This window comes from Temnothorax longispinosus, chromosome 9 (assembly GCF_030848805.1).
Source record: "Temnothorax longispinosus isolate EJ_2023e chromosome 9, Tlon_JGU_v1, whole genome shotgun sequence".
In the NCBI taxonomy this organism is placed as follows: Eukaryota; Metazoa; Arthropoda; class Insecta; order Hymenoptera; family Formicidae; genus Temnothorax; species Temnothorax longispinosus.
The window spans coordinates 13,170,615-13,187,997 of NC_092366.1; the positions used below are offsets into that span (position 1 = coordinate 13,170,615).

Consider the following 17,383-nt stretch of genomic DNA (forward strand, 5'->3'; position numbering starts at 1 on the left):
GCCTGACTTGGCTCCCGGCGTCTCGTCGCTGTCGCGGACTCGACCTGTCCACTGACCTCCCCCCCTCGAGCTCGTGACGATTTCCTTTTGTTCGCTTCCGACCGGGTCCGAGAGAGATTGACTAAATAAATAAATAATTTTAGTGGACCCGAAAGTCCTACCCCCTCGAGGACAGAATCTCCGCACGATCAAGCGACAGAGAAATCGACAGAACAAGCGGGCGCGACGGGAGGTCGAACTCCCCCGGGAGCAGCTCAACGCCGGTCCTCCGCGACTCGCCAATTCACCGCCCCTACCAGCTTTTTCTGAGGAACCCTGTTCTTCACATCAGAATCGCCCCGTTATCACGTCTTATCGCCCAGTTGTCCTACCCTCTCGCCCAATTGCTGAACATTCTCGCCCTATTTGCCGCGTGGCTCCGTTTCCCGTGGTCCCGCCTCGCGTAATCCCGGTTCGCGTGGTCCCCGTCAACCCCGATCCAGCCCGCTTCCTAGAACCTCCCGATTCCCCCTCCTCTTCCCAAAGTCCGTCCCCGACCTCCTCAACCGCCTCGACTCTCGATCTCGAGGACATAGGCGATCCCGAGACCATAACATTAGACTAATAACTATAGTTATTATAGAAGTAACCTTTATTTATATAGAAGTAACCTTTATTTTTTTATATGTCTTAACTTCATAATTTACATACACTTTAATTTTAAGCCCGACTTAATTTAGTTTACACACATATAACACCTACCCAAATTCATGTAATCACATTCTGATTTCAATTGTAATAATAGCGGGCAGGATGTTTATTTCCAAGTAGGTTTAAAGATCTTGCCCGACCACCCCCGCACCTATGTAACTCCCGCGATAACTACACACTCACACACACTAATGACATTCATTTCGCCTCCGTTCATTCATCTCAATTGCCTCACAATTTCAATGTTTTTTATGTAATTAATGTTCAGCTCAATGTTATCAACAAATATCATTTTTATTGTAATAAATGTTTAGTTGTTAGTAAGGTTAATTTTTTTTTTTTTTTTTTTTTTTAAATAAGACCTTGCCCACAAATTACCTCCCCTCTCGAAATTGCACGAGGTCCGATCCTGAGTTAAAGGGATTAAATTCTCTGACTCGAAAAAGGACCGACGATCGCACCGCTCACGAAAGGCGTCCTAACGTCTTTACGGATGTTGACCCTTTCTGAGTCATAAAAGTGCTTTCGGCTCGCGCCACGCGTCTCAGAGCGCGTACCTGCGAGCGACATTTGTAAGTATCTAGCTGCGTCCTCCCTTCCCCCGACCCCTCTGGTTAGCCTTTCCCTTGCTTCCCAGATTTTCATATCCTAATCCCGGGGTTGGACGTAACACTGGTATAGGCAACCAAAGTGTACCAAACTGCACCAGCACCAATAGCAACCACCGATAGCAACTTTGGTATATGTACCAAACCATACCAACAATCGCCAAAAATCTCCTAATAATGTATTTGGGATAATTATTTACAAAAAGACCCCACTCGCCAATGACCTTGATTTTGACATATGTTGTCAAGGTCACTCTCCTGAGTGACCTTCAGAAGGTTTTAGCCGGCGGTCGTGTTTTATTAAAAAGTTATTAACAAAAAAAGTTTGAAAAATATAGCAGCTATTTTGAGTATTGGAAGGCATAAATGACTAATATTATGTCGAAATAGTTCACGCATCCACTTTCCACGCGAAACGAGTTGCCATCGTTTACGACGTATTGTAGAACCGGCTTAAGCAACGCGATAACTACATAATGCATAGTTTATGACGTTTATGTAGATTGGAAATTTAGAAGCCATGGGCAGAATGCAGATACCATAGCGCATGCGCATATGGCTTGTGCATTCTGCCCATGGCTCCTGCAATTTTATGTGCTTCTACCTATAGTGTACCTATATATATATATGTTATAGTCAAAGCCCGAAACGCAAGCATTCCTAGGATTGACTAGTCAATCCTGAGGAACGACCAAGCGTCTTGGTCAAAGCCCGAAATAAGTTTTGCGTTTCGGCTTTTAACTAGTCAATCCTAGGAATAACTAATACGGCTGGTTAAAGTTAGAAACTAAAGAAAAATCACTTCGGCATTTGACTAGTCAATCCTAGAAATAACTAATACGGCTGGTCAAAGTTAGAAACTAAAGAAAAATCACTTCGAACTTTGACCAGTCAATCCTAGGTGTGGCTTAATTTGGACTGTGTGACTGTTAACAAATAAAATCAAGTTTTTTTTTTACTAAATTAAGTTCTTATTGTTATTAATGCCCCGCGACGCGAGATATTAAACGTTAAAGTTGACAGGAATCAGGTTATGATTCCTGTCATACCGACGAGCTGTAGCGACTACTGGCGACTACAAACATGCCCTGTGGCCACATACGCATGTTCAGTGGCCGCACGCGCATGCAAAACTGCGCAAATTTTAAATGAATAAATCGTGCAGAATAACCCAAGCATCTCGATTCAAGCAGTTAGGTCTCACGCTGGGAGTTTCATTAGTTTAATTATGCGTGGAAAGCACACACACACACACACACACACACACACACACACACGGGGGGTGCGAAGGGGGGCCTTCGCCCCCCCCTTCCCCGCACCCACCCCGTCGGTAGGCAGCGTGGACCTCGCTTTACAACATAAAGTACATGCTAAGTTGTAAAACGAAATTATAAAGTACATGCATGGGGGAGGGTGCAGGGGAGAAAAGCCTTTCTGTTCACGTGCGCTCACGCATGTAAGCCCCCTTGCACCCCTCCATGCATGTGCTTTATAATTTCGCTTTACAACTTAGCATGTACTTTATGTTGTAAAGCGAGGTCCACGCTGCCTACCGACGGGGTGGGTGCGGGAGAGGGGGGGCCGAAGGCCCCCCTCGCACCCCCCCGTGTGTGTGTGTGTGTGTGTGCTTCCCACGCATAATTAAACTAATAAAACTCCCAGCGTGAGACCTAACTGCTTGAATCGAGATGCTTGGTTATTCTGCACGATTGATTCATTTAAAATTGGCGCAGTTTTGCATGCGCGTGCGGCTACTGAGCATGCGCATGTGACCACAGGGCATGTTCGTAGTCGCCAGTAGTCGCCGTAGTCGCTACAGCTCGTCGGTATAACAGGAATCATAACCTGATACCTGTCAACTTTAACGTTTAATATCTCGCGTCGCGGGGCATTAATAACAATAAGAACTTAATTTAGTAAAAAAAATCTTGATTTTATTTGTTAACAGTCACACAGTCCGAATTAAGCCACACCTAGGATTGACTAGTCAAAGTCCGAAGTAATTTTTCTTTAGCTTCTAACTTTGACTAGCCGTATTAGTTATTCCTAGGATTGACTAGTCAAAAGCCGAAACGCAAAACTTATTTCGGGCTTTGACTAAGACGCTTGGTCGTTCCCCAGGATTGACTAGTCAATCCTAGGAATGCCTGCGTTTCGGGCTTTGACTGTAACATATATATATATATGTATATGTATATATATATATATATATATATGGGACAATCCACGTCACTTTTACCCCCCATCTGTCCAAAATTGGTATGGACGGACTAAGGGCGGAAAATGTTCGTCTTGAAAAGAGCTTTCGAAAGGCGTGTGGCATATATGCGCAATTCAACATGGCGTCATAGTTATGGCTGCTTAAAGGGATAAATTCAAAATTTTAGATTCAAGTACATGACGCCATGTTGAATTGCGCATATATGCCACACGTAAATAGCTCTACGTAAATAGCTATTATTATTATACAATGGGAATAAAGGCCAACAATCGAGCAAAACAAAATATCAAATCAATAGTTCATTTAATAATATATACAAATGACGGGACGTTTCGAACACACAGTGTCTTCTTCAGCCGACAAATTCAAATAATTACATGAAGTCGCGCAATAAACAAAGTATCAAATAATAATAAAAAATAAATAAAGAGGTAAAACAATCGAAGACGGGCAAAAATTTTTCTCGATGGTGAATGACAGAGCCATCCGGGGTCACATCTTACATGAGAACGTTACAATGTAAAATTGTGTATAAATAAATATCTGTGTATAAATATGTCGACTATTGCAATGTAAAATTGTGTATAAAAATATATCTATAGAGTCTATTGTGAAATGTGAAATCGTATATGTAGTCAGTTCGCAAGTCTGCATGCAGTCAAAGGTAAATCCATGATTTATTCTTCGTTGGATGGCGAAAACGAACCAAGTCAGTTGTTAAGGTAGCTGTCTCGTCAGGGCATGTATTAGATAAAGTTTTCGATTTCGGTTTTTATATCAAATTATATGATCAGCTTTGCAGTCGATTTTTTCTGTGGCTCCTTACCGACTATTTACTCTAGAAAATCGATCTCGAAAATCACAAATTTTGCACTACTTCATACAGAAAAGAAGGCTCTATCACGGTTTCAATCACATATTTTCGTATTTTTCGATTAGATAAAGTGAGAAAAAAACATTGCTTTTTGTACATTAGATTTCGAAGAATCCGATGCAACCATAAAATATATAGGTTACCGGAGATTTCGCTGCTAATTTTTTAGTTTATTTTAGTGAAAATGCGGTAATCGAGCAGACATTTTTTGGTCGAGGTGAGGTTGGGAAGACTTGGCAACGCCGCTGGCTAATCACTGTAGTTGCAGGTTATGGGGCTCGTCTTTCTTAGCCGAATTGGATAGTGATTGACACCCCTGTCATGCGTTTTGAAACCCTTTCTCAGTAATTGTCAAAATTCAATCGAAAAGGAGATGTAACCTTTCTCGACGACTCGCATGATCAGCTGATCAAAACGGAGTCAAATGAGAAAAATCACATAATTTGGAAAAAGTAACATACTTTGTCACGTATGAAATTTTACACCATAATTCATAAAATTATTTTTCCCTTAGCAAAAATTGCCTGAAATATATTTCTGAACGTGAAAACCTACAAACAGTCACATGACTAGCACGTAGCGAGACAGCTACCTTAAAAGCGTTAGATCTTAGGTCAGTCAGCGGTGTGGTCAAGTTTATAATGCGTTCTGAAATTCGATGTCTCAATAGTGGAAGGAAGCTTGTGCGGTTGTTTAAATTAATCACCGTAAGGACTTACAATTACAAAATTAAGTCGCAGTCCGATGTTTCGCGCTCTCACGGTCGATGTTAGCTCCTTTGTGTCTTAAATACTAATGACAAAACGTTCCCATTTGGTTAACAGCGATTTTTCGAAATAATAATACATCGAAACAATAAATAGCTAGATGTCGGTGAGTTCGCTGAGAATACTGTTATATGACTCATCCAGATACTCTGTGTCCTTATTCAAATTAATGCCGTTTTTTTGTTCTTTAATATGTAGCATTTCCGAGATAAGTTTCTTATAATAATTAGGTTCCGTATCTAGTATTTTAACGTTGTCCCAATCGAAAGAATGGTTAAAATCTTTAATATGTTCCGAAATGACCGAGTGTCTGGATGGGTCCGTTTTGCTTCCTCATAGAGGAAGCTTTGTTTTCGTAAAAAAAATTTTTTTTGAGTTGCTTTTGCCAATGTGTTCAGAATGTTCTAAAACGTCGAAAAATCGCTATTTTAAAAAATGTCGGTATGTGTGTATGTATGTGTGTATGTGTGTATGTGTGTATGTGTGTATGTGTGTATGTATGTGCCAAATTTACCGAAATTTCTATAACTCCAGAACTAATCAACCAAATCTTAACGAATTATATATGAAATAGGGGTAGAAAAAACTGAAGAATATATAGAATTAATAAAAATTGCTAATAATCAAGGGGTTCTTTTTTAATAAAATTTTGAATTTTTGCAGAAATGTTTGTTTATGCTTTAATTTCCGCAAATTTGGAGATATCGATCTATTTCTAATTTTATTATATTTTTCAGTCTTTTCTACTCCTATTTCATATATAATTCGTTAAGATTTGGTTGATTAGTTCTGGAGTTATAGAAATTTCGGTTTTTGCAAGTAGAAACCTTTGCTCACAAAGCTTCCTCTATGAGGAAGCCAAAACAAATAGAAGAAGCTTTGTGAGCAAAGGTTTCTACTTGCACACTTAAAAACTATGAGGAAGCAATGTGCAGGTTTCTACTTGCACACTTTACTTGTTTATATTATTTTTATGTTCGTTTATTCTGGTTATAAGTTGTCTCTTTGTCTGTCCCACATAGGAAGCCTCGCAGTCTTAACATGCAATCTTATATACAACGTTACTATTCGTGGCTGATGAGTTTTTGTCCTTTTGTGCTTTGATTATGGTATTTAGTTTGTTAAGGCATCTATAGCCTATTATGTGTTCCTTTCTATTAAATAATAACGTTGCTTCCTCAGATATGTTGTTGACATACGGAATTACTATAAATTTTCTATTGACACCGCTCGAATCTATTGCGTTGTTCTCATTATTTCTGAGTTTTCCATTAATCAAATTGTCGAGCCTGGAGTTTATTTTCTTAAAAATTAATTTTAGAGGATAACCGTTGTCCAATAATATTTCAATGATCATTTCTAAATTTTTCTTGTGGTACATGGGGTGAGATAACAGAACTGCTCTGTCCACTAGACTATAGATGGTGCCTATTTTGTGGCAGAGAGGATGGTTTGAGAAATACGATAAGTATCTGCCCGAGAACGTTTTCTTGTGAAACCAATCGATTTGTATGGTATTATCAACTACCTGCAGCGACAGATCTAAGAAACTTAAACAACGGTTATTCTCATATTCTATCGTAAAAAGGCGCTCATGATAACTGTTGAAAGTATCCAGGATACATTCAATCATGTTCGGCGCGGCCATGAATATGTCATCAACATATCTGCGGTAAATGGACAAACGTGCATTTATAGAATTTAGCGTTTTTTGTTCCAAGTCTTGCATGACTACATCAGCAATTATTGGGGAAAGTGGTGATCCCATTGGTGATCCATGGGTTTGTTTGTATATTACATTGTTAAATGTGAAAAAGGTTGACGAAAGAACAAATTTTATCGCCAAGATAAATTCTTTTTTAAATATCTTTGTTCGTTTTTTAATATAAGCCCATCTATTGCTGATGCCCTCAAGTGCCAGACCTATGAGAACATTCGTAAAGAGAGAAACTACATCTAACGACACCAACACTTCGTTGCTCGAAATCTTTTTACCGGAGAGTTCGCTATACAAGTCGAAACTGTTATTGACGTGACTATCCGTCTTAGGTATGCTATCGGAAATGATTTGGTGTAAGTAGCTTGCAAAGCTATAAAACGCAGTATTAACGGAAGAGACAATTATTCTGAAAAGAAAATTTGCTTGTGAATTTTCGGAAGACCGTAGGCTTTAGGAAGAAGTGAGTCACTCGAGCGGAGAGAATATACTTCCTTTTGGGAAATATATCATTTTCTTACCCATGTTTTTAATAGGTTATTTAATTTATTTTCTATAATTTTATCTTTCCACCTTCAAACTTGTAGTAAATGCAGGGGTCCGCCTTCGATTGTTGAAAGCCCATCTTCTTTAACGTGGAGTCCAACTTCTCGTTCCATGCTCTTCCACTTTGTTTGAGCCCATACATAGCTTTTTGAAGCTTCCATACCTTGCCTTCTTGTCCGTCTTTGATCATCTCTTTGGGTGAACGCACGTAGATGTCATCACTCAGATCTCCTTGAAGATATGCAGTTGTTACATCCATATGATGTACTTCGAGGTCGTGTTTGACTGCTAAGGCAAGTAGTAGTCTAACTGAATTATATCGAATTACCGGAGAATATACTTCATTATAGTCGATACCTGTTACCTGTGAACATCCTCTCACGACCAATCGAGCTTTGTACCTTTCGATTTTTCCCGCGGCGTTCACTTTGGTTTTGAATACCCATTTTGTATCTAGGATTTTCTTATCTTGTGGAGGGTCGACCAGTGTCCAAGTTTAATTTTTCTTCAAAGATTGTATTTCATCTTCAGGTAATGCGGACGACGATCTCGTCCATGCTTCTACGTTGACTGGATCCGTAAAAACATCACTTGTAGTCAAGTAGGTAAGAAAATCATCTCCATAATCTTTCGGTTTTCGAGTTCTCTGTGACCTTTTAAGCGCAGGTTGCATCGGAGCGCGATCTTGAATGTTGGCTGTCTGATCTATTTCAGTCTCATCGTGGTCATCTTCCATGTCGTTAGACTGCTCTGATAGTTCTTCAGCCTCTGAGACTTATGTTTCCGAATCGGCGTCAAAATAGTTAACTTGTCCAGATTCGTTGCTTGAAATCACCTCGGCGTCTTCTTCTTAGTCATTTTCCTTGTTGTGATCTTCTTCAACGTTGTAGAAGGGTTGTTCAAATCCCCAGTTATTTTCGTCTTCTTCTTTTGACGTGTTTGCGGTATTCTGTGAAGTTTCGTAAAAAACAACATCTCTGCTTTTAAAAATCGTCCTTGTAACTGGATCCATTAAACGATAACCTGTTGAATCAGTACAATATCCAACGAAAGTGCATTCTCTGACTTTCGGATTCCATTTTTGACGTTTCTCTTTCGGGATATATGCCAGCGCTCTACAACCAAATACACGAAGATGCGCAAGATACGGTTTCTTCCCTGTTCACGCCTCCTTTGGTGTTATGTTCTTTAATCCTTTCGTCGGCGACCTGTTTATGAGATAGGCTGCCGTAGATACAGCCTCGGCCCAATAATACACGAGTAAATTTGATTTAATCAGCATGGATCGTGCTTTTTCTACTAAAGTGCGGTTCATTCGTTCGGCGAGCCCGTTTAGCTACGGGGAATACGGGACCGTAAGCTGATGTTTAATCCCTGAGCTTCTTAATATCCTTTCTAGATTTCGGTTGACGTACTCTCGCCCCCTAGTCTGTCCTTAGCTTTTTAATTCTCTGACCAGTTTCGTTCTCGACCTGAGTCTGAAAGTCTTCAAACAAACAACTTACAACCTGATCCTTTAACTTTAAAAAATATACGAAAACCTTCCTAGTTTTGTTGTCTATTAGAGTTAGGAAGTATTTCGATCCCCCGATGGAACCGTTCTTTATTGGACCGCACAAATCTGAGTGTACCAATTCCAGTATTTGTGACGCGCGCGTTTCCTGTTGGTTAAAGGGTAGACGACTCAGCTTACCTTTCACACATGAAGTGCAAGTCGGAAGTTCAGATTTTTCGTTATATTTTATTCCAGTAGCCATCCCTTGGTTTAGGAGGAGCATGCTTCGACGATTTATGGCCGAGACGTTTGTGCCATAATTCTTCAGCAATTTTGCATGTAGCCGTATATACCTGAGGCTCTGATGCTGTGTCCAATTTGTACATGCCATTTTCTTCGCTCATAGTTGCCACCAACTCTCCGCTTGAATGGGTGATTTTATTGCCACTCGGTGCGAATGTAACTGAATAACCTTTGTTTACTATTTTATATACGGAAAGTAAATTTATCTTGCTATCTGGTACATACAGAACATCTGTAACTTTGAATGTCTCAGCGTCATTTTACGTGACAACTCGCAGTTTGGTATTTTCAATTGCCTGAGTTTTTATACGACCGCTTGCAGTTGAAATGGACGTATCCGTTTTACCGTTGATCTTCACGAAGCATTCGTCGCTGGAGATAACATGTGTGGAAGCGCACGAATCCACATACCATATGTATCTAAACGATCCGAAGTGTAAACGGCGCAAAACGTTTTTTCTTCTTTCGACTTACATTCTTATTTTTGTTGATTTTTTTCGTTATTTGATCCCGAGCTTGAAGCCTTCGTTTTATTGCCACCTAAGTTGTGATTGCCGATTCTTTTTGTACATTCTTTTGCGAAATGTCCATGTCTGTTGCATCTGAAGCAGCGGGTCCCTTGCTCTTCACTTTAGATTTATCTCGTTTTGTATAAAGTGCTGTGCCGCTCTCCTTGTTCTTCACTTCTTATAAGATTTTCATTTTTACCAAGTCAGCTGAGATTTCCATTCCAGAGCTTTCTAAGGCCATAATCATTGGTCTGTACTCATCGGGGAGTCCAGCTAATAATAACGACTATCCATTCATCCGATACATTGAGGTTAGTGCTTCGTAACTGATGTGCTGCAGTTATGATTCTGTTCACGTATTCGTCCACCGTGGTACAGTCTGATAATTTAGTTGTTGTCATATATGTCTTTATCAGGCCGACTCTTCTCGTGAGACCTGAGTCCTCGAACGCCTTTTGAAGACTTTCCTACACTTCTTTTGCCGTAGACAAATCTCTCACATGCACATAAAGCATTGGATCTATGCTTAGAATAATTCTTGCTTTGGCGCGACTGACCTTGCTAGCGTTCCCGATGTATTCCTGTTGTCCTGTGACGCATCCCCACAGATCGTCGATTTCCAGGACAACCTGCATGCTTACTTTCCACGTCTGGTAGTTCTCTCTACCTTTCAGACGCTCAGTCGGGAACGGATTATGTACGGACGATTACGGTGTCGACATTGTAGATGTAGGGTCACCCGCCTGAAGAGATTAGTTTCTCTATTCGTTCGTACCTGACTCTCTCGACTTGAACAGAAGCAGCTTGTTAATACCTCAGTCGTATATTTCATTTCTCGCATTGTATCCTGGGCTCATAACCTGATGGCGCAGTGATACAAGGATTCAATAAAAGGGACGGACAATATATCGTGTATATTGTATAATAAAAACGTATATATATATAGACATATAGTACCAAAAGAAGAGAAAGAAACTATGGCGCTATTGCCAATTGCATTTTAGGCACTACTGCCACGATTTTCGAATCATTTACTAACAAGAAACGTGTTGGGGTAGTTGTATTACGCGCGTAGCAGAGACGGCGCGCAGGTCGTACGTAGAGAGCGTGCGTATAGTCGAGCGTAGCTATTGGTTCCGAGCGGCGCTGCAGCGAGCAGTAAGATCACGTGATACAGCGAGACGGTCGTTGAACGAGAACGATCGAGTCCGTCGGCAGATACGATTCAGATACTGCCGAGACAAGTCCACGGCATGGCCGATAGCCATATTCTTTTGTACGCAGTTTTAAAATACATTGTAGTATTAAGTGTACAAGAAGACCAGTTATTTCTTCCTACCTTACCCCTCGCTCACGGGCCTTACTCGGTCACATACACAACAAATTGGCGACGAGGATTATTATTTCACGTCGAGGGGGAAGAGGTGATACGTACACGAACGTGTGGCAGCCATTACAGAGCCACGTTCTACGCAGTAGTTGCGGGTTGCAACAAGTTTTGTCGGCGTGATATCAAGTTTCCTGTGCAAGTGCAATGGCAAATGCAGCCGAGGGAAGCACGAGGAAAACGATTCCTACAACGCTGGAAATCGAACGTTTCGATCCAACGAAAGGACCGTGGACGCCATGGCTTTTACAGTTCGAAGGGGCCATGAAGATTTTCAATATCGATCAAGAGATACGAGTCTCGTATCTATTACACTACATCGGGTCAGCACCATTTGCAACGCTATACAGTCGATTATGGCCAGAGAATCCGTACGATGTTTCGTACGAGGTCATCATAAAGACTTTGCAAGAATTTTACGAGCCGAAACCACAGCCGGTGGCGGAAAACTATAAACTCATGACCCGGAAGCAGCAGGAGGGCGAGTCAATTATGGACTACGTCGCAGCCTTGCAGCAGCTCTCTCTTAATTGCAAACTGGGAGATGCGCTGAAGATTGTTCTAAGGAACGTTTTTGTGTGCGGTATACGGAACAAGAGAATCCAGAACAGGCTCTTGGAAATTCAAGACGCCGGGGACATCACCTGGGAGAAGGCAATTCAATTAGCAGCCACGATGGAGACGTCCGAGAAGGGGACGAAGCAGATTCAAGGCGAGGAAGCTACATCGCTGGTCAGCGCGGGTGCGACGAAGAAGAAGTCACCGCCGGTTAAAGATAAGCCTAAGAAATATTTTAACGCGAATAAAAGTAACGTTGCGAAAAAGACCGCGCGAAGTAAAAGTATTACGTGTTATCGTTGCGGTAGAGATCATTTTGCTTCCGATTGTACATTGGATAGGAACATTAAATGTTTAACGTGCGGAAAAGCCGGACACTTGAAAAAAGTGTGTAAATCGCGTTCGGACAGTTCGAAAGGTGTTGATATTTTACATATTGACCATAGTAAATTCCAGACAAAAATGTACAAGACAATTAAAGTTAACGGTAGAGATGTGAAGTTCGAAATAGATAGTGGTTCGTGCGTGACTTTAATGTCAGAATCTCAAGCGAGGAGATTATTCAAAGGCGAGAAAATTTTCAAAACAGATTTGAATTTAGTTACATATACGAGAACGCCTATTCCATTGTTAGGATTTATTGCAGTGAAAGTGCGAAACGGTAGTACATTCCGTAAATTACATTTGTATATCACAAAGGTTGATAGAGAACCAGTCTTAGGTCGAGAGTGGATTTCTCAGTTAAATTCGGTAAATATTTTCCATTCGGTGAAACAGATCACAGAGAGTGATAATTCGGAAATACGGTCATTACTTAAAGATTTTCCTAATATTACACTTCCGACAGTAGATAAAATTACGAATATTCAGGCGAGATTGAATCTCAGACCGAAAGTTAATCCAGTATTTCTCAAGGCGAGAGCAGTTCCATTTCGATTACGCGAAAAAGTCGAAAAAGAATTAGACAAGTTGGTACAATTAGGGATACTTGAAAAAGTTGATTATTCAGATTGGGCGACACCAATCGTGCCAGTTCTTAAGAAGAACGACGAAGTTAGAATTTGCGGGGATTACAGCGTAACACTTAATCCAAATTTGAATGTTGATATTCACCCTTTGCCAACGCCGGATGAATTGTTTACTCAGATGGCGGGAGGTAGAATCTTTTCGAAAATAGATTTGACTCAGGCATATTTACAGTTAGAAGTCCGACCGGAGGACAGAGATTTGCTTACATTAAATACGCATAAAGGATTGTACCGTCCTACACGCCTTATGTTTGGTATTGCGTCAGCACCAGCTATTTGGCAACGTACTATAGAATATATTCTAAAGGGTATCCGAGGTGTAGTCACATTCTTGGACGACATACGTATTTCAAGTAAAAACTTGAGAGAACATTTACGTACACTACGATTAGTTTTCGAACGATTACATAAGTACAATATACGAATAAATTTTGCAAAAAGTGAATTCTTAATGAATGAAATACAGTATTGTGGTTACGTTATAAATAAAGACGGGTTAAGTAAAGCTTCAGATAAAGTAGAGGCAATTTCAAAAATGCGACAACCGTCAAATGTTTCTGAGCTACGAAGTTTTCTCGGGATGATACATTATTACGACAGGTTCATTCCAAATTTAAGTTCGATACTTCAACCTCTGAATAGGTTATTACAGAAAAACGTTAAATTTCATTGGTCTACAGAGTGCGAAAGGAGTTTTCAAACCGCGAAAAGAGCTTTTGCAAGTCCGAAATGTTTAGTTCATTTTGATCCGAGATTACCGATTACTTTAGCTACAGACGCTAGCGCTTATGGGGTCGGTGCAGTTTTGTCACATATTTTTCCTGATGGTTCAGAGAAAGCTATTCAATACGCGTCACAGACATTATCGAAAACGCAGCAGTCCTATTCGCAGATAGATAAGGAAGCGTATGCAATTATTTACGGTGTGAAGAAATTTCACCAGTTTTTACAAGGCGCGAAATTTACATTGATTACGGATCATAAACCGTTGACACAGATATTTTCTCCTACGAAAGGTTTACCATTTTACACAGCTTCGCGTATGCAACACTATGCATTATTTTTGCAAGGGTTTAATTATGATATTAAGTACAGAAGGTCAGAACAGCATGCAAATGCGGATTGTTTATCGAGATTACCAATTCCGCGAGATTCAAGTTCACCAGAGCAAGAATTTGAATGTGATATAATAGACGACTTTCAGAAAGTTACTTTCGAGACACTACCAATTACAGCAGAACAGGTAGCGAAATGTACATTGCAAGATAGAGAGTTATCTAAACTTCTTAATTTTCTTAAGTCAGGTAAAGGTTATTTTAAGAATAATAAATACGATACAGTTCCGTTAGAAGAATTTACATTGTTACACGGAGTTATATTTAGAAACCATAGAGTGGTGGTTCCATTTCAGTTACGAAAGCAAATACTTAGAGAATTACACGAAGGTCATTTCGGTATAGTGCGAATGAAACATTTAGCACGAGGTTACGTGTGGTGGAATAAAATCGATAAGGATATCGAAGAGATTTCTAAGAATTGCGGAAATTGTAATAGGTTTAAGAATAATCCACCAAAGATAAGTCATATTTGGGAACCAACCGAATCTCCATTCGAGAGAGTACATGCGGATTTCGCAGGTCCATTCCTAGGTCACAATTTTTTAATTTTAGTCGATGCTCATACTAAGTGGCCAGAAATACATATTGTGAAAAACATTACGTCGCAAACTACAATAAATATTTGCAGACAATATTTTTGTACTTACGGTTTACCAAGATATTTTGTCACGGATAATGGTAGAAGTTTTACGTCTAATGAATTTACGAATTTCTTAAAGGTTAATGGAATTATACATAAACGTACAGCACCATTTCATCCAGCAACTAACGGTCAAGCGGAACGTTATGTTCAGACGTTAAAGAATGCATTAAAGCGTATGCAGAGTAATCATACAAATGTACACGTAGATTTACAGAAATTATTATTACAGTACAGAAATACACCACATGCGGGTACGGGCAAAACACCTGCAGAAATGCTATTTGCGAGAAAAATCAGAACACGATTAGATTTGTTACGTCCATTTGAAAGTAAATTCCAAGCGCAGAATACACCAATTAATTTTACGGAGGGAGAAAGAGTGAGTGCCAGGAATTACAGTGGTACAGACAAGTGGTTATTTGGTAGAATTTGCGAGCGTTTAGGTACATTACATTATAAGATACGTTTAGATGACGGACGCGAGTGGAAACGTCACGTTAATCAATTAAGGAAAATAGGTGAATATACGCCTAGCAGTCTAGAAGACTATATTACATTAGATTACGCTCCACCAGAAATTGTACGCGGAAACACAAGTGATTGTGAGGAACGCGGAAGTTCCAGGGATAACGTACGCGGAAATTCAAATGATACAAATGTGCGTGATAGCTCAAGCGAGAGCAATAGTTCTACGTTAAGGAATAGTCCGACTAGTTCAGATATTACAGTTAGGAATGCGAGTGAGAGTTCCGTTACAACTCCACCAGCACCGCCGTATTCACCGTTGTCTCAAGATGGCAACAATACATTGTATTCAACTCCTACAAGTTCCTTCCAGGCCAGTACACCTGTACATACACCTCCGTTGAAACCTCCGTTGTTACAGATTCCAGAAAACCTCACTCCCAAGAGACCTCAACGAGTAGGTAGGATACCTGAGCGTCTCAAAGATTGCGTTATGCCCAAGAGAATGAAGTAGTAGGATATTTCATTAAGTGAGGGGAGTGTTGGGGTAGTTTGTATTACGCGCGTAGCAGAGACGGCGCGCAGGTCGTACGTAGAGAGCGTGCGTATAGTCGAGCGTAGCTATTGGTTCCGAGCGGCGCTGCAGCGAGCAGCAAGATCACGTGATACAGCGAGACGGTCGTTGTACGAGAACGATCGAGTCCGTCGGCAGATACGATTCAGATACTGCCGAGACAAGTCCACGGCATGGCCGATAGCCATATTCTTTTGTACGCAGTTTTAAAATACATTGTAGTATTAAGTGTACAAGAAGACCAGTTATTTCTTCCTACCTTACCCCTCGCTCACGGGCCTTACTCGGTCACATACACAACAAAACGTATTGACGTATAACGCCGTAACCGATACGATTTTTTGTACGTTGATCTACGTTTTGTTACACTACGTTAGTACGAAAGTCTTGTGCGGAGGCTCTAAATTGTACATGACATAGTAACCCATTAGAATGTGTCGTGTGTACGTGTCGTGTGTCCGTGCGTGTAAAGGGGGGGGTGTATTATATTATGTGTCATATATATAAATATATATATATATAGGGGAGATGTAAAACGGCCTCCTACTTATTTTCATAACAAATACGCAGCGCTGTCATCGGGAGACTTACAATTATTAGGTTATGTTGGCTACCTAGTGCATTATGGTGTTAATGACGTCTTTCGGTAATTCTTCAGTTTAGCTACCCTTGTTGGTAAGACGGCAACGGCATTAATTACACCAATGTACGATATCTCATATACGCTTTCATTTTCTTAAGTAGCAAGATAATGTTTAAAGACGTCTTAATGACGTTTTATTGGCGTTAGAGACGTCATTAAGACGTTATTTTACTCTGCTACCTGGATTATGATAATTTCTAGGTTAAGAAATGGGACAAAAGGGTTCGAAAATCATCAATCATCATCTGTAGAAAATTGTGCCAAAGAACTGCCAACACCGAGACAGAAAATTTTATCTGTGACTTTTGCAAATAAAAATTAATTATTTACATATTGAAATACGTCTAAATTTATTTTAAAGTAAGCTTACTTTTTTATAGTTTATATCACAGTATATATAAAATAAGTATACCACAAAGATATATAAAATAAAAATAAAATTATATACCGGAGCTGTTTTAGCCACACCCTATTAAAACGGCCAAAATGTATATCTGCTGTTTTTTGTTTGCTACTAATTTTGAAAATTTAAGAGATGCTTATATTCAACTTTTTCAATTAACAAAAATGTCAATGAATACTTCTAACGATATTTTTAATCCAAATATGTTTCCTTTGGAAGTAAAATAAATTTATTTCTTAAAGGGGCCGTTTTACACACATCTTCTTTATGTATATATTAAAATTTGTTATAATGCATAGTTAAAAATTACATAAATCTGACTTTACACCTTTTATAATAAAAGCAGACAAGTTAGGATTTTAAGGATTGCATAACATAATAAAAAAAAATACATAAATATATACACATAATAGTGTCATACTCATCCTTTTTTATAACTTTTGTATTTACAATAAACAAGTTACAAAAAGGTATTTAAAGGATGAGTATGACTTGTGTATATGTTTGTGCATAAAAAATATCAAATAATGAACTTCTGTTTGTAAGCGACGGGAAAAATTAATGGAGCCGACCGGGACTCGAACTCGGGATCCTTCGTTCACACGCCTATCACTTAGGCTGCTACCACGACTGCTCCACTACTACGCTAATTTCTTCAATCTCCCATCAATACCGGCCCTACACTGAAAAAAATACTTAGATCCAAGAAAATATTTTTTCACCACTTATCCTTTTTAGTACCAATGACCTTATTTACTTAATATAATCACATATTTATTTAGAATTAGATATTTAAATTGCCTGGTAAAGAAGAACTTTTTTATAAATATTTTT

The 17,383-nt window shown here is 39.6% G+C and overlaps 1 protein-coding gene across 1 annotated transcript in view; it reads left to right on the forward strand.

Annotated features, from left to right (window-relative positions):
• Sprt (PDZ domain-containing protein sprite) overlaps positions 1-17,383 on the forward strand; it is a 183,010-nt gene that overhangs the window by 25,119 nt on the left and 140,508 nt on the right. The window lies entirely within an intron of this gene.